The following is a 19,327-nucleotide window of genomic DNA, read 5'->3' as shown; positions in this document are numbered from 1 at the left end:
GTGCATTTTATATGGACCGCATCTTTAGAAACATTCCACTACTTTTGACAGTGTTTTATTTTGATTTTGATTCTCCTTTTTTGATTAATTTACAATTTTATTAAAATATAATACTTTACAATAAAGTTATCTTATATATATTTATATTCATACAAGCAAATTCTACAGTTAAGGTGCTAATTTAGCTTTCACAAGTAGAGGTATCTTTGTTTTTTGTTTTTAGCACATAGATAAATTATAACATAATTTTTTTTATATAACGGTGTATATTATAGTTATAGCAAGCATTTTACTAATTTTTGAAATTTTTTGAATAATTTATGATGCCTAAAATAGAGTTTAAACAGTATTTTTTTAAAATACGCGTACAACTAATTATTTTAAATTTTATTTTTCAGCATTATAAAATATTTAGAATTTTTTAAAAACAAGTAAAATAACTATTATAACTACAATATATATCATCGTATAAAAAAATTTGTACATACCGAAATCAAATCATTAATAGTCCAATAATGCCAAAATGAAAATTGTTACAAAAACAGGGGAACATGCTAAAGAAATATGACCATGCATGTGAACCAAGATTCTTTCTCATAATATAGTAAAAAGTTATTTATTTATTGGAGCCAACGTGAAATGTATTGCTATAGATTTTTGGTCTAGATGCATAGAAGTCAGTCTAAAAAGGCTAGTCGAATCAGAGTTTAAAACATCTAGTTGTTAGAGACAAACATGATTATTGTACCTGTGAATAAATAAAAATAAATCCAACCCCATCATGTCATTGGAACATCAACAATGATTAATTTAATATATATATATATACATACATATGTACACGTATCACCCTCAAAATCCAATTCTCTCCTTTTAAAAATTGAGATTCACCCACAATGTATATAAAAGTGGAGAACTCCAAAAAGGAAAGTTCGAGAGCTTATTGACTAATTACAAAAAGCTTAATTAAAGTAAGGTGAAACTTCATGGTAAGTTAACAAAATTACAATTAAAATTAACCAAACAATTTATTAAAAAAATAGAAGGTTGGTGGAAAAGGGATCCTCACCTAGCCATGATTGTGACCATGTATTTTTACTATTGAAACCATATGAATGCACTTATCAATAATAATATTATTTCAACTACCCACTTTTATTTATTTTATAATTATTATTTTGTTGCTAAAAATTTGAGCTACCCACTTGGTCTCAAGAGTCTTTTTAGTGGATGGTCTATCATCATCAAGTACTAATAAGAACCTACCACCATATGAACTCGTTTGAGCCACAAATTCATTAATTTGCTTTTAAGTCTAAAAAGGAAAAGAGGTTAATGCCTATAATAGTCATTATTATGAGCACTTTTATCACGTAAACACTCTTGTTTTTTCTTTTCCATATTATTTAAGACTGGGGAGAAACAAAAGAAATTTGCAATTATGAAGCTAAATAAAATCTTGTAATAATACCAAATATCATAGAAATTAACTTTCGGTAGTTAGGTATCTAAATGACCATCTATTAACAACTTTGAAACATTTTTTAAAGTTTTCAACTATATACTAAGATTACTCTACTTTTTTAACTTATCAAACCAAAAATCTCATTTTTTTTCCAAGGGTTATTTTTAGGTGTGCTCCCTATTATTTACCATGTAGTACACTTCTCTTATGTTATGATTTTCTTTAGTATTTAAATCCTTGCTTTTTTAAAAAAAATCACGTAATCATTGTATTTTTGTCCCCCAATTTCCCAAATAAATCAATTTTCTCATATTTGATAGTCTTTTTTTTCTTCATCTCTTTATCTATATCTATTAAAAGTAGTTAGAAATAAACAGTAAAGTTAATTAGGGTGAAGCAAAAGATGACGAGAGAAAATAATATTATTTGGCATCTTCACAAAATTTAGGACTAAGATCACTTATGAAAAATATGATTTTTGACATCAAAAAAACTGGCGGAATAAATTTTGGAGACTTAGGTAATATGTTTTTAAAACGTTAGAATTTAAAAAAAAAAATCTAAATATAAAAATGAGTAAATATGGGCACAACTAAAAATAACTATATCTCTTCTATCTTCTATCTATATAGAAAGAGTGTGTATTTATGGATTTGTTTTGTTAATTTAATGGAATATTACAAATATTTAACATAATATATTTTTAAAACTAATTAAAATTAAATATTTAATAATTATATTAATATAAAATTAAATATTATAAAATATCATTATTATAATAATATATAATACATAATTTTTATTTTTATCAAAAATAAAATATGTTATTTTTTTTATTACTTAATCTAACTTATATAAATATTCATATTTGTTATACCCTGTTTCCGATAACAGAAGAATTATGTTGGGAGAGTGAGCTTTGAGATATCTTAATAAGCTCGGATTTAAATATTATTACCATTAATAATATTTTCGTAATTACGAAGTAATGGATCATTTTAGCTCGAAGCAAAATAATTGGCTCGAAGAATATAACGATCAGCTCGAAAGCGAGTTTAATAAGCGTCAAAAAGCAATATTCAAGTAAATTACTCCTATTTTTAAGGGATTAGTTTAGATGTTATATTGTTGACTGAGTTGTTTGTTATTCAAATTCAAATAAAGATATTTGTATAACTCCTCCCTCTAAGTCCTAACCATTTCACTAGCCTAAATTGAAATCCAGAAATTCCTAGATAATCACAAGAACAAGCAAAAATAGAGAATTGGTAAAGAGGACTTACTTGAGATGTAGCACTTATAAGTGCTAAGTCGCGTACAAATGTAAAAGTATCGCGTTCGGTTCACCCAAAAGTAATGCAATTACCTCCAACCTTCCAAGGTCGACGATGAAGGATTTCTGAGAGTGATAAGCAGGTTCTTGCTGAAATGGGAGTTTTTTAGCTTTGGGAGTGGAAAGGTTTCGAATGCAAAAGAGAAATGCGAAGGATGCAAAATTTTGAATGTATACCATCAGGCGTGGGCCAAAAGCAACTTAACCTCAGCCGTTGATCATGAAATTCTGTTTTTAATAATTACCAAATTAATTAAACCATGTGAATTAATTAAAGTGCAGAATGGTAATTAACTGTTTAAACAGATTGCAGTTCTGTCGGGACAGAATCCGAACTTGTCACGACAGAAATTGAACATAATAAAAAGACAATGCAAAACAATAAAGAACACAACGAATTTTTACAAGGTTCAGAAACTCTTTCGGATAACCTACTTCTTGGGGCCATGCCTAGAGAATAAAACCAATTAATAAAGAATCACAAGTACAAAATATTGACTTAAACAAAACAAGACTCCCTCTTGAGATTTGCCGCAACTTTGTTATACTTCTCTTCACTAATCTGATATTGATTGTGTTATACCCAGATTTCGAGCCATGGTAAATGTGACCTCGAAAGTTGGATTCGCAACAAATGGTCTCCTAAGGAATAGAGTATGCTCCAGGATGGTATATCGAGCCTGCAAAGTACGATATATGACCTCGAATATGGTGACCTCGAAACGATCGCGATCTCGAAAGGTAGCTCCGAGAACACACTCATCTTCAGGGACGACTTCGGATCAGGGGTCTCGAGCTCGATGTACGCACGATCTCGAAAGCCACGCGAACTCGGGAGATGTCGTTAGCTCGGACGACGACGGGAAACCTGGGAAGCTAAAGTCTTAGAGATACGCGATAACCACCTTGAATATCTACAAGTATTATAAATATGAGATGTAATCCTCATTTATTAATGTAAATCCCCTAGAATCGTGGGATATTATTTGGTCAGTTATGCGTTTCCTGGTCTTCAGGGACGTTTCCTTTTATATCTGATTATAGGCATTTAAAGCCATTTATTTTATTTACACAAAAAGAGTAACTACCCAAAATATGTGGGATAGTATTCTGCATCCTTCTCTATAAATAGAGAGGCCATGCACCATTGTAAGGGACCGAAATTCTGATCCTTGAGAGAGAACTCTGAAGAATTCATGCTTAAGAATTTTCAGAGATAATCTTGAGATTAATAACAGAGACTCGTGGACTAGGCAGATTTAACTGCTGAACCACGTAAAAATCGTGTGTTTGATTTGTTTTATTTCATCTAGCCATTGTCATTCATTGTTTATGTGCTCTTCTTTCACTGTTTGACGAAAAACGGCGTCAACAGTTTGGTGCTTTCATTGAGAGCCTTAAGCATTCATCCCTGAAAAAGCCATGGCCACAAACAATCAGAACACCCCTGATGAAAGCTACCCAAGGCGTCCTGGAAAACAACCAATGGAGAACCCGGATGCTGAGGAGAGAAGTGGGTCCTCTGATTCCCGGGGACCACCGCCTCCACCAAGGGATAAGGATATGTACTACAATCCTGAGCGTTACGTTCCTATTGTAGAACTGGAAAACCGGCAATTGAAACAGTTGTTGGCAGAGGCCAACAAACGGAATGAGGAGTTGACCAGGATAGCCGCAGAGGCGCAGGTGGCTCAGCCCCCGCCTCCGCGCGAAAACCAAGTCCCTCCTCCAAGGGACGTGCATGTTCCTCCCTGGAGGCCTCGTGGACGTCCACGAAAAAATGCTGCCACAAGGAGGCCGACTCAACCTCCGGCACCAACAGAGCCATCTGCTCCTCCTAGGCCACAGAGGAGTACTCGAGCTCGAACTCAGGTACCTGGGAGTGCACCGAATGCAACTGACCCATCTCGGGCAAATTCTGGCCCCTCTAGGCCGCGACAAGGGCGGCAACCACCGTCGCCTATACGGTTCCCTCCGTCGCCCATAAGATATCCTTCACCTCCCCGCAGAAACGCTCAACCTGTTCGAGATCAGGATCAAGGGCGTACAGGGGAAAGACAAGGAAACAGGGAGACATTCCAGGAGCGGAGAGGCGCACCATCTGAGAAAAGTCAGACGTCTCGGTCTCGCACTGCGGAGACAAGGCGACGTGGGAAGAATCCATCACGAAATGACCGATCAATGAGTTTCACCAGTGACGAGTCCGGAGAGACCAGGTCTGTCAGTAAACACGACCGAGGTCGTCAAAATACTGGAAGTCGCAAGAATCGTCCTGACCTGCGAAGTCATCTGAATCAGAGTAGGGGGAAGGGAGATCAGACAAATCCGGACCTGAGGGATCGCTTGAATAGGCGTAGAGATCCCTCATGGAGACGCGAGCCTGGAATCATGATCAATGACAGTCAATTCCAGACAACACCTCCTACTGTCCCAGTCCAAGAAAGGATCGATCAGCTCGAAAAAGCCTTTAGGATTTTAAAGAATGAACGAGGAAATGGTCGATATGAGGACTCTGATGAGGAGCTCGAGCCGTTTGCTCCACATATTTCTAACACTCAATTTCCTCAAGGATTCCGGATTCCTCACGTCCCAGCGTTTGAAGGAAAAACCGACCCATGTAGTCACTTGAGTACATTCAACACTATTATGAGAGCTAGTAACGTGGGTTATGAGCTCAGGTGCATGTTGTTTCCGACATCATTGGCAGGACCTGCCAAAAGTTGGTTCGAAAAGTACAAGAGACACTCAATAACTTCATGGGAACAGTTGTCTAGAGACTTCAAGAAGCAGTTCCGGGCTATGATGGGAGTCAGACCAGAGGCATCCACTTTGACTAACGTCCGACAACAGCCAGGCGAAACACTGAAAAGCTACCTGACAAGATTTAATCTGGAGGTCGCCCGAGCTCGAGATGTGGATGACAGTGGGCACCTTATGGCTATCCGAGCTGGTGTATTACCCGGAAGTGCCCTGTGGGATGACATGCAAGGGAAACCGGTGAGGTCGATAACCGAGTTTAACAAACAAGCGCAGATGTTTGTCAATGTAGAGGAGGCGAGGTCAACGCTCAAGGCGACCTCGCAGACCGAAACTACAACGATAAACATCAACTCCGCCTCAACCTCGGCAGACCCAGCAGCTCCACAGCCTACCTCGGAGAATCCCTCCAAGAGGAAAAAGAGCGAGGGAAATAACCCCGAAGCTGAGGGAGGAAAGAAAAAGAAAGGAGAGAGGTATTTCTCCGTGTATAACGTGCACACCGAGCTCAACGAGTCCCGGGAAAACATATACCTGGCTAATGAAAACCAGGTCCCCTTCAGGCGTCCGGACCCAATGAGAAATCAAAAATCCAAGAGGGATTCCAGTAAGGATTGCCGGTTCCACAGAGACACCGGACACACAACTGATGAATGTCGACAGCTGAAGGACGAGATCGAAGGGTTGATCTCGAGAGGTTACTTCCGGCAGTATGTCAAAAACCAGAGTACTGGACAGACTACTGCGAGCCAGAGAGTAGCCGCGCCTTCGACGGCACAAAATAATAACTCCCGATCTCGGGAAGAAGACAGGCCCCCGCCGATCGATGGAGAGGACGTGATAACCATCTCGGGAGGGCCTCACCACGCGGGAGGGGGCAGAAATGCTCAAAAGAGATATGTTAACGAGCTGAAGACAGGGAACGGGTCTCCTTATGAACCCGAACCTAGGGCACCGGAAAGTCAGAGGATTGAAACACAACCAATAACTTTCACTGAGGAGGACGCCTCCCATGTTCAGTTCCCTCATCATGATCCGTTGGTTATTACTCTTCAGCTTGCCAACAAAAGAGTGCGCCGAGTTCTCATAGATAATGGGAGCTCAGTCAACATTCTTTATAAAGCGACCCTCGAGAAAATGGGACTCTCTCTTCGCGACCTGAAGGCATGTGCAACTACTTTGTACGGCTTTTCAGGAGAAGGAACTGCCTGTATGGGATCCATTGAACTCCCTGTGACCCTGGGAGACTATCCAGTCTCGGTGACCAAGATAATGGAGTTCGTGGTAGTAGATTTACCATCTGCCTACAATGTACTGCTCGGGAGACCCGCCCTGGTCGGGCTGGGGGCAGTTTCATCTATGAGGCATCTGGCCCTTAAGTTCCCAACCCCAAGCGGGGTCGGGACATTAAAAGGAGATCAATTGGCAGGAAGGGAGTGCTATAGCATTTCTTTGAGGGGAAAGAAACAAACGAGCGCTCAAACACTCGTTATCATACAAAATAAAGACGGAACAGTCTTCGAAATTGACGAAGAGATCGATCCGAGGATTAAGGAGAAAGTTGACCTCGAACCTTTAGAGGAGCTCGAAGAAATTCAGCTCGAGGAAGCTGATCCCTCGAAGAAGGTGAAGGTCGGAAAACACCTCCAAGACGAGGCAAAATAGCAATTAATTTGCTTTCTAAAAAAAAACCAGGATGTCTTCGCATGGTCACACTCAGACATGGTGGGGATAAGCCCGAATGTAGCAAGCCACGCATTGAACATAGACAAAAGCTTTCCCCCGAAGCAGCAAAAGCGAAGACAGCTGGACGAGGACGGAAAGAAAGCATTAAAGGAGGAAGTTGACAGGTTAAAAGCAAACCATTTCATTAGGGATGCCTTTTACCCTGACTGGGTAGCCAATCCAGTGTTAGTCCCAAAGCCCAATGGGACGTGGAGAACCTGTATTGACTACTCGGATCTCAACAAAGCTTGCCCAAAAAACTGTTTTCCGCTGCCAAGGATTGATCAGCTCGTGGATGCCACGGCAGGGCATGGCCTGATGTCATTCATGGATGCATATTCTGGATATAACCAGATTCCTATGCATGCCCCCGACCAAGAACATACGAGCTTCATCACAGATAAAGGGCTATACTGCTATAATGTTATGCCATTCGGACTCAAGAATGCTGGAGCTACATATCAACGGCTCGTAAACATGATGTTTTCAGAGCAAATAGGGAACAACATGGAGGTTTACGTTGATGACATGCTTGTAAAGTCTCAACTTAACAAGAACCATGTTGATGACCTCGAAGAGTGCTTTGGCGTGCTCAGGAAGTACAACATGAAGCTAAATCCTCAGAAGTGCACTTTTGGGGTATCTTTGGGAAAATTCCTAGGCTTTATTGTCAACTCTCGTGGGATCGAGGCTAATCCCGACAAAATAAAGGCCCTGATTGATATGCCTTCACCTCGGAAGCATAAAGATGTCCAAAGCTTGACTGGCAGGATGGCCGCCCTAAGCAGATTCATCTCGAAGTCAACGGATCGTGGCCTTCCATTCTTCAACTTATTGAGAGGAAGTAAGAAGTTTGAATGGACAGAGGAGTGCGAGCTGGCTTTTCAGGAGCTCAAAAAGCACCTAGCTGAATCACCCATCCTGTCAAAACTCGAAATGGGAGAAGTGTTGTACCTATACCTCTCAACCACCAAACACGCGATAAGCGCGGTGCTCGTTCGAGAAGAAGAGAGGGTGCAAAAACCCGTCTACTACATCAGTAAGAGACTACTGGGGGCAGAGTCAAGATATCCATTGATGGAGAAACTTGCCCTCAGTCTAATTCATTCATCTCGTAAGCTCCCCCCCTATTTTCAGGCACATCCCATCCATGTACTGACAGATCAACCACTTAGGCAGGTCCTGTCTAAACCAGAGGCTTCAGGTCGACTCCTTAAATGGGCTGTTGAGCTCGGACAGTTCGAGATCACCTACCATCCAAGAACGACCATTAAGGCCCAGGCATTGGCGGACTTTATAGTGGAATGTACTGGGATAGCCGACGACGAGGTAATAACCACGGCCCACGAGCTGTGGAAACTTTACGTCGATGGCTCGTCAAATGAAAATGGAGCAGGGGCAGGGGTTATTCTGATCACCCCCGCAGGGAGCAAATTTCACTCCGCTTTGAGATTCAACTTTAAAGCATCGAATAATGAGGCCGAGTACGAGGCTCTACTCGCAGGACTACGAATAGCAAAGGAGCTCAAGGCTAAAGCCATACATTGCTACAGTGACTCCCAGCTCGTGGTTAATCAAATATTAGGAGAATACCAGGCTCGTGGCACAAGAATGGCAGCTTATCTGGAGAAGGCAAAATCTGCATTGGAGTATTTTGAATTTTATGCAATCGAACAGGTTCCCCGAGAACGAAACTCAAATGCAGATGCCTTAGCTCGACTCGCCACCTCCGTCGAAAATGAAGAGCTGAATGTTGTACCCATAGAACACCTATCAATGCCCAGCATTACTGAGCCAAACGAGGAAGATGTGTGTATGATCGAGACGGAGCTGACCTGGATGAGTTCGATAGTTGACTATCTCGAAAATGGAATTCTTCTTAAAGATCGAAATCAGGCTCGAAAGTTGATGTATCAACTTCCTCGTTACACCATTTTGGACGAAAAACTATACAGAAGAGGATATTCCATGCCGCTGCTTAGATGTGTAACCCCTCCCGAAGCAAAGAAAATCATTAAAGAAATTCATGAAGGGTTCTGCGGAGACCACATCGGGGGGCATAGCCTGTCCAAGAAGATCATACGCCAAGGATATTTCTGGCCAACCATTAAAACAGATTCTTTCGAGTATGTGAAGAAGTGCGACAAATGCCAGAGATTCGCCACGATACCCCGAGCTCCACCATCCGAACTGACCATGTTGACATCCCCATGGCCTTTCGCAGTATGGGGCATCGACCTCATAGGCTCTCTCCCGACTGGAAAAGGCGGAGTGAAATATGCTGTAGTCGCCGTTGATTACTTCACGAAATGGATGGAGGCTGAACCATTGGCAACCATAACTTCGAAAAAGATCCTTGATTTCGTGGTAAAGAACATCATATGCCGATACGGAGTGCCGAGAAATATCGTATCCGATAACGGAACCCAGTTCGATTGCGACTTATTCACCAACTTTTGTGAAAAGAACGGCATAATAAAGAGTTTTTCATCTGTGGCTCACCCTCAAGCGAATGGTCAGGACGAAGCCGTTAACAAAACTCTCAAGAGTTCTCTGAAGAAAAAGTTGGAAGAAGCAAAGGGACGATGGCCCGAGGAATTACCTTAAGTCCTTTGGGGGTATAGGACCACAGCTCGGACCTCAACAGGACATACCCCGTTCTCTCTAGCATATGGCTGCGAGGCAATGTTGCCCATCGAGGTCGAAATCCCAACAATTCGAACTCAGATTTACGACCAAAGTTCCAATCACACTCAGCTCGAAGAAACCCTAGACTTGATTGAAGAAAAAAGAGAAGAGGCTCAGCTGAGAAATGCTGCTTACCAGCAACGAACTACACAATATTTCAATAAGAGGGTTCGAGATCGAAAGTTCGGAATGGGAGATCTGGTATTGAGACGCGTATTCTTGGCAACCCGAGATCCAGCAGCTGGAGTGCTCGGGCCGAACTGGGAAGGACCATACCAGATAGAGTTAGTCATCCGACCTGGTGTGTACAAACTTGCGAGATTGAATGGGAGCCTGATACCGCGAGCATGGAATGGCGAACACCTTAGACCTTACTATCAATAGTGTAGGAAAAGTGTTGTCTGTAACCATGATTTTCTATCTGTACTAGTTTGTTTGTTTGTTTTTGAATTTCATCAAATAAAAGGTCTATTTTGTTCCATATGTAATTTCTTTTTATTTTTGCAATCTCTCTTAATTTAATAACCTATGGTCACACTCATAGGATATTAAGGGGGAATCATTGGTATATAAACCATCAGATTAAAAAATAAAAAATATATATATATAAAGTATTTGGATATAACCAAGTACGCGAGCTTAGATAGTTCGGACATAACCGACTTATCAAAAAGATAAAGTATTTGGAGATAACCAAGTACGCGAGCCTAGATAACCGAGTTATCAAAAACATATAAAGAATTTGGATATAACCAAATACGCGAGCTTAGATAGTTCGGACAAAACCGAACTACCAAAAACCTAAAACGTTTGGAGTTAACCAGATGTGCAAACTTAACAGGTTTGGAACAAACCAGCCAAAAAACTAATCGATGATAAGTAGGAACCTAAACCTATTTCAAGACAAGTCGAGATCGAGGCTGGAATATCTTAAGAGAAAAATAGTTTCAAACTCTTAACCTCGGAGCAAAAACTGAGGATGAGGAAAAGTGACTAAGCAAAAAGATATGACCAAATCACTCACATTACATACCATATAAGTACTTTAGGGTTCATGGTTAAAGTAATATCCGACCTTGATAAACAACAAGATCGGAAACAGATAATTCGAACAAACTATGCATGAATGCATCGAGTTTCGAGCCTAAAAATCCAAACTATGTTTGTATGAATTAGATAAACATAACTGATTCATCGACATAAAATGTGCAAAATATTTCGAGCCAAGAAATGTAAAGCATGTAAAAGAATAGTTAAAGAGATTGTATCAGCCCCGTGGGCATAAATTAAAAATAATTACAAAATAGGGGGACGTAGCCCCAATAAATGATCTCCCCGAGATCAAATTCAAGGAAGAGGAGTCTCCTTGGCCTTCTCAGCATCAGTAGCACCGGACCCCTCAGGACGAATAGCATGACTATCCTCCTGAGCTCCCTCCGAAATGGTGTCCGGAGCAGCCTTCTCCTTCTCGAGCTGTTCAGCCTCTTCCTTCTCGAGCCGAGCATTCCACCGTTCGAGAAGCGGCGCCTCGTGAGGACCTAAGAAGCTGGTGTCCAGATGCTCATTGTAGGCCCACATCCGGTACATAGCAGAATCAACTGCTTATTCTTTCTTCTCTTTGTATTCAGCAAGGAGGCGAGTTTTTTCATCCTCCATGATCTCGAAAGTGGAGGCCTTATCCTCTTCAAGCTTCTTATTGGTCTCCCGAAGCTGGGTGTTCTCTTTCTTTTGCTCCTCGAGCTCAGCTCTCAACTTTCTGAGCTCAGTGACCATACCCTCACGCTCCTTAACTCCCGCCTCGAGCGTCACGTTCGCTGCCTTCAGATCATCGCTCGCCTTGAGGTGAAGATCTTTCGCCTCTTGAGCATGGATCTTGCTCGAATGGATCTCGTGGTTTAACTGGTAATTGAGCTGAGCAGTGAAGGCAAGAGCCTGAAAAAGAAATAAACCATCATTAGCTCCAAGTCAGTATGATTACAAGTAGAAAAGGAATGAGTATAGAAGAATACTTACCGCGGCGGTGTGCTCGATACTCTTCTCATAAAGAGCAGTGCAATCTCGGGTACCAGTTAAGCACTGCCACTGGGGAGCTTCGAAACTCCCATAGCTCTGGCCGATCCGGGACATGACATCCGAGATCAGCGTGGATCCGTGGGACCCAGCAGCATTGTCCACCGCATATGCATCCATATGGGTGGAGATTGACAGCTTCTGGACTCGGGAAACAGAAGGCCTTTTGGAAAGCGGAGCAGAAGATGATTGACCCACCACAGGAGGTTGGGCCTTAGCCATAGCGGAGGGGTCGACCAGCAAGGTCGGTGCCACTGCCGAGGCGACGACCTGTGAAGACGGCGCCATCGTGGAAGCATTGGCTTGGGCAGTCGACGCAGCAACGGAGCTCGAAACCGGCAGAACAAGGGGAGGTGTTTTCTTGGACCTCTTGGGGCCTTTGCCCAGCTGGTCAGCCTTCTGTGCCCCCGCTTTGGGGCGCTTGCTCCTCTTGGCGCCGGTGCCGTCAATGATGCTGTCATGGTCGGAGTCCATCTTGCCTGCACAAGTCATAACACAGCGCGAATAAATAAAAGAAAAGCATACAAGTCATTTCAGTATCACAGACATAGAGTGATGATAGAAGAAACCTAACTGGAACTCTCCCCCGAGCTCGAGCTTGGGGACCATGAAATTCCCCCGTCTTCAGAGGAGGCGGGGGGAGTGCCTTCCCTATAAGTAGGTGATAACCTCAAAAGGTCCCTATAATCATTGGTCCCGTACTGCACAGCTATCCCATTCCACACCTCGTCTGTGGTGTACATGGTATCGTATTTCCCGAACCCACTATCGAACCTATGGACACAGTCATCTACCCAACTCCATATGTAGAAGTGGTATCTATCCTGTGGGCACGAGACTAACCTATTGGGCCTGTGTTTTAGTAAAGTGGGGGACCACATTCTCGAGGTAGGGAGAACTTTACCTTCATCTGAATCTGAGCTCGAGGCTTCGTCATTGGCCTCATTCCCAGATCGCGGACTCCTCAGGCGAACTGGGAGTGATGGTCTCCTTTCTCTCCTCGGAGGAAGGGCGCCTGTGGGCAGTGGCACCTCCTCCCAGTGTTCATATTTTTTACTGGACCAGTCAGAGGTTGACTGGCCCTCTCCCAACAGCCCACAAGCTCGGAGCTTGCCCTCATGTAATAGGTACGAGAGAGACCTCCTGCCATAAGGGAGTTGGAGCAAGGCCTCTCTGTGCCTCATCATTGCTTCATTAGGGGTGGGACGCTTAAAATTAGCTGAAAAGCGAAACACATTTCATCTAAATATGGATTTAAGAACTAAAGTCTCGAGCTCAGGAATAAAAGTAACGAGAATACTTACGAATCCGCCTGAACGAATAATGTCGAGACGGGGACAGACCATCTGTCCAGAAGAAGGCCCTTTTGAAATCAGGCGGGTGGTTGGGAAGATCCCCAAAAACCTTCGTCTCCTTAGGGTAGCTCGAGAGGTAGTAAAAACCATCCCCTCCCCGAGCTCAGGAGGGGTTACTTTTCAAACAAAAGAGATATAAAATCTCTTGAGGTAAGGGTCCTTTCCACTCCAGCTCGTGATACAAGGACCTCAGGGCAGACAGCACCCTGTACGAATTGGTGTTGAGTTGGAACGGTGCCAACCCAACGAAATCAGTAAAGTCTTTGAAAAAAGACTTCAAGGGCAGCAAGGCTCTTGCCCTCATATGTTCTTGGCTCCATACCGCATATTTCACTGTGGCGTCACGGCCGCCAAGGGCGAAGCAACTCCGTTCTTGACCAGTCGGAGGTCGACACTTCAAGGTGCCTGACAAACCAAGGCCATGGAAGGCCAGGATTTCAGATATTTGACTGGTTGTGGTAACCGTGCTCCAGTAAAGCTCGGCCTCGAACATCTCTCTCCTCGGCTGTGAGGAGGAAGGTTCCCCCATTAATGAAAATTTGAGCTCTCCGGGGGGGTATGCGACAGTAACCTTTAAAGCAGGATTGAGAGGAATCGGCCTAGGGCCTGAATTAGATTCCGGATAGATGGCCTCCCGAAGAACTCTCCTCTTCCCCTCGATGACTTCGTCTATCTGACGGCGGTAGTGAGCTCGAATGTCTTCTTGCTCGCGTGCAAGCTCGTATTCTCTTATCCGACGTTGGTTCCGGGCGAAGAGCGATTCTGGGCTCGGAGATTTTGGCTAGTAAGGGATTGCCCGCAATGACCCACACCGTCTTTCCAGATTCTGTGACATCTAACGAGAAATAAAAAATGGTGAGGGCCATGCATGCAAGAATCACGAGCTCGATGGAATGAGCTCGGAAATTTAGGAACGAGACTAAATACTAAGACCCTTATTGAAGAGTCAGGGGCGTGTATTCCATGAAAAAGAAAAGGAGCGTGGATAATTTTTTGAAAATCCCGAAATTCAAGGGAAAGAAGAATGGCGGTTAACCAGGAAAGGCGTCTTTGGGTTTCGTGCATTTGTCAAGGCCCATGTTTTTACCCGAAAACTTAGTGCACAAGAAACGTTGCCTAAAAATTTCAAAACCCTGAAAATGGGAACCACACTCAAACGTCAAAACTGGGTATAAACCAGAGACGAAAATCCAGAATGAAAATCTAGAAAGCATAAAAGCCTATCGGATCAAAACCTCCTATCGTATCATGCTAAGGACGTAAACTAGCATACACAGCAAGAACATTTTAAATAGAAACTGGCAAAGTGGAAAACAAAAATGGCATACTTACACAGTAATGGCGATTGCAGAGAGATTGTCGATTGAAGAAGAGGTTGCAGGAAAGAACTCACTGACTCGAACAGACCAGGATTCCTTTGTTTCTTTGGTCGAGAAAACATGCACAGAATAGGAACTTTGCAAAGAGGTCTCTGGGTTTGTTTTTCTTCTTTTCTTGCTTATGACGAATGAAGGTAAAAGTAAAGAAGAAGATGAAGAGTGGGGTCTTGTATATATAGGTGGGGAAAAGGAATTAATCAGGAGCGTCGAATGAAATCCTCACTAGATCGAACGGATGGGGATCAATGACAAGAAGGCGCCGAAAAGTTGTCAGACGGACGATCGTGGGCGTGTTTCCAAGGTACTCAAGTACCTAAAGTGAGCAATACCCAGCTGACGCGTGTCCATTTTCAAGAGTGTATGACGGTACAGTTCTCAAAGAAAGTAGTTCAAAAGTTTCCTTCTCTTAGGATTCGAACAAATACTTTTGAGGGGGCAAGATGTTATACCCAGATTTCGAGCCATGGTAAATGTGACCTCGAAAGTTGGATTCGCAACAAATGGTCTCGTAAGGATTAGAGTATGCTCCAGGATGGTATATCGAGCCTGCAAAGTACGATATATGACCTCGAATATGGTGACCTCGAAACGATCGCGATCTCGAAAGGTAGCTCCGAGAACACACTCATCTTCAGGGACGACTTCGGATCAGGGGTCTCGAGCTCGATGTACGCACGATCTCGAAAGCCACGCGAACTCGGGAGATGTCGTTAGCTCGGACGACGACGGGAAACCTGGGAAGCTAAAGTCTTAGAGATACGCGATAACCACCTTGAATATCTACAAGTATTATAAATATGAGATGTAATCCTCATTTATTAATGTAAATCCCCTAGAATCGTGGGATATTATTTGGTCAGTTATGCGTTTCCTGGTCTTCAGGGACGTTTCCTTTTATATCTGATTATAGGCATTTAAAGCCATTTATTTTATTTACACAAAAAGAGTAACTACACAAAATATGTGGGATAGTATTCTGCATCCTTCTCTATAAATAGAGAGGCCATGCACCATTGTAAGGGACCGAAATTCTGATCCTTGAGAGAGAACTCTGAAGAATTCATGCTTAAGAATTTTCAGAGATAATCTTGAGATTAATAACAGAGACTCGTGGACTAGGCAGATTTAACTGCTGAACCACGTAAAAATCGTGTGTTTGATTTGTTTTATTTCATCTAGCCATTGTCATTCATTGTTTATGTGCTCTTCTTTCACTGTTTGACAAAAAACGGCATCAACAGATTGAAATGCCCAACCACTTGAACTCCCTTCAATGGCCAGCGAGTGCTTGCATCCTCCCGATGCAAGGCTTGTAAAAATCTTCTCCTGAGGACTATAAAAGTTGTGTTCAAATTACAATGTGTATTCACTCATGTACGTGGTATAAACTCACCGCAAAAAAACTAAACACTCATATTTCTACAAGATCATGTGAATACTATGATCTTGAATACAAATAAGGAACTCTCACAAATATTACAATACACTCACAAATTATGCACAAAAGAGTTCACCTTTCTCACTGCCTTTAGAGCCCTATTTATAGAGTCATTTTTCGTGCTCATAAAGGCTAAGAAAGAATCTCCTAATAAAGGCAAGAATCATTGAAGATATTCTTGATTAATGAAGAGTTGCATTTTTTAGAAGATGCTAATCCGACAGATACGATTTTGGTAGGGACAGCTCAGACCTGTGTCGAATCAAAAACAAGCTCAAAAAGGAAACAACAATTGATGACATTAAGGATTCAATTTCCTGTTTTTTTAATTCTTGAGCTGCACGAAAATATATAAACAAATATTCCATAAATGACTTTGGGTAAGTACTGAATATTTGCAAGATATAACTTCCTTTTATAAACAAATTGGGACAATATAAAGCTAAATAAGGAAGCTAATATAATCCAAAATTCACAAAAAGGGAAAGTGAATTTCCGAAAATTACAATAAAGGGAAACAACCAATTTATCTTTTAAGAAAAAGATATTTCTATAAAATATGCCAATTATATGATTTACAGATCACCTAGAAAGTAGGTACTCAAGCACAATCTAACGGTCACACTTATTAAGACACGGATCACGGTCGAAAAGGTGAAAGGACGTCTCGGGTACAGAATAAACATCATGGACACGGAAAATACCCCTCATTAAATGACATCAAGTGGTCGACCCAACAATAGGGATTCAACACGTGGCATTGCCTTTTTTGAAGTTTCAGGTCTCGAGGACGCCCAACCGTCTCAACCCGAGTATATCCCTCGAAAATACTCCTCTCAATCAAAGTCTTCACTGCCCAAGGACGAGTGAAGACTTGGGGGAAAATGTTGTCTGTGTTTTCACCAAGTGACACCTGGCACACATTAGGAGTTATTAAGATTCTACAAAAGCTGATTTAGTCCCTTAAAGCTCACTTTGAGCTCCACGGGATATGAGCCTTGCCTTCAGTCATAGTTCACCGCCACTGGAGGAGTATGTCCTCGTGCAAATGTTACTTCTCAAGGACCATGTTCTAGGAAAAGGCTCCAAGCCTCATTACAAGGATGTCTCATCCATTCATTTCCTCCAGGTCTACTAGAAGCCTCTTCTAGACATGGAGAAGGGTTGTCAGGTGTCAAGCACAATAACCCTTGTCCACAAGCAGCCATCTGACACTTACTATTTCATAGATCGTGGTGTCGATCTCGTACAAACGACAAGCAAAATGTCTCACGATGTCGACTGACATAGAAAACGTGATGCTACCCTCCTGACACTGTCAGGAGCGTGTTGCCCAATAAAATAGTGAGCTGGTATGCCTCTGATGGACCCAAAATGAGTACGTTGTAAATATTTATAACTCGCAAGTGCACGAATCGTATATGGAGTATAGTGCTCGTGTAAGCACGAGGTCGAACCCAAAGAAATTGGCTAAAATAAAAAAGAAACTAATTTAAACCAAAATTAAATAAATTCTAACCTAGCTCCAAAGATTGATATGGTTTTGTTTTAAAATAAAGAAATGAAATACTAAAAATAAACTAAATTAAAAAGAATTGTTTTTAATAGTTATTTATAAAATTATTAAGATTTTAGAATCCACAAAATATAATTAATAATATTTATAGATATGTTGACTTCCCAATTTTTAGTGATAGTTGAAACCAATCAAACTATCTTTTACAAAAAATGTATTTTTTTTAAACTCTCTTTAATTAAAAAATATAGATTTTCCTTCACTTCAATAGTATAAGTTCAAAGCCTTAGTTGTGGAATTTAATGAAACAACAAAAAAATTAAATAATGGTATATCTTAAGTCAAATATAATACTTATGTTCTAAGAATTAGATGTGAATAATTTAATGAACCACACTTAATCAAAGAATATTATATTTTAACAAAATTAAGAACCAAGTAAAATATATACTAACAATCTAAAATACATGATATTATAGGTGAAAGAAATATTTAAAATAAGAGAAATCATAAACTTTTCATTGCTCATTTTGTTGGTTTTTATAGATCAAATCAGAGATTATATGCAGCGGAACAACAATCAAAATTGTTAATTTAATCCCACAAGATTTCTAGATCAACTTCTTCACATACATATATATTGAATAAAAAATATGAATAGAAAATTACCTCAAGTTCTTCCTTGCTGCTATCTTTTTGTATGGCAAAAATCCTTGAGATCTCACACCAAGATCTTCCAAAATGTTCTCAGCACACAAAGAACGAGTGTGGGCTCGCTATACAAAATAATAGGCAAAATCTATTTATCAGATGTTCTCAACACATGAGATCTGATAAAGTTTGGACCAAAGTTTGTGAAGAACAGTGATCTATGCTTGTAGCACTGTTCTCTTTCTCTCAGAGATATTTCATGATATTTTTTCTATCCCTGAAAAGTATCGTTCTGAAACAACTGATATCCTATATTTAATATATCCAATATATTAAAAATAAAATTATTAGTTATTTTAAACAATTTGAAAAAAATAACTAATCAGTTATCAGATTATGTTTAAATAATAATATTTTAATCATAGTACAATATCTCATTATTTATTTAATATTTAAATAACTAAAATTGTGGAACAAAGAAACTACCAAGAGCTTCTTATGCATATAGCACAGTGACCGTGCACTGTGCTACACGTGTACCACATGCCAGGGAAGGCATATGATTTTTCCCAATTTTTATTATTATTTAAATACCAAAAATCTCAAAAATAAATTAATTCAAAATTAATTATATTTTTGTTAAATCAAATAATTAATTAATTACACATAATTATACAATAATTATGTTTGATGCATAGAAAAATATTTTACTTATCAAATAAGTCATTTTGCCCATTTTTGTATTTACATTTGTCTGTGTTTGTTTGAGCCATTTCAAGGACCATGGACATATAACATTAAGCTTCAATAAATTGAAACTAAATAATTAAACTCGTTAATTATAATAGTTAATTTATTAATTCTGATATTTCTCCACTATAAATTCAAAATTGCACTCTTTATGTTATAGATATACTTTTACAGAAATCTTATCTTAAGTTGTCAATTGA

This window comes from Humulus lupulus, chromosome 5 (assembly GCF_963169125.1).
Source record: "Humulus lupulus chromosome 5, drHumLupu1.1, whole genome shotgun sequence".
Taxonomy (NCBI): Eukaryota; Viridiplantae; Streptophyta; class Magnoliopsida; order Rosales; family Cannabaceae; genus Humulus; species Humulus lupulus.
This window is presented reverse-complemented; position numbering follows the sequence as displayed.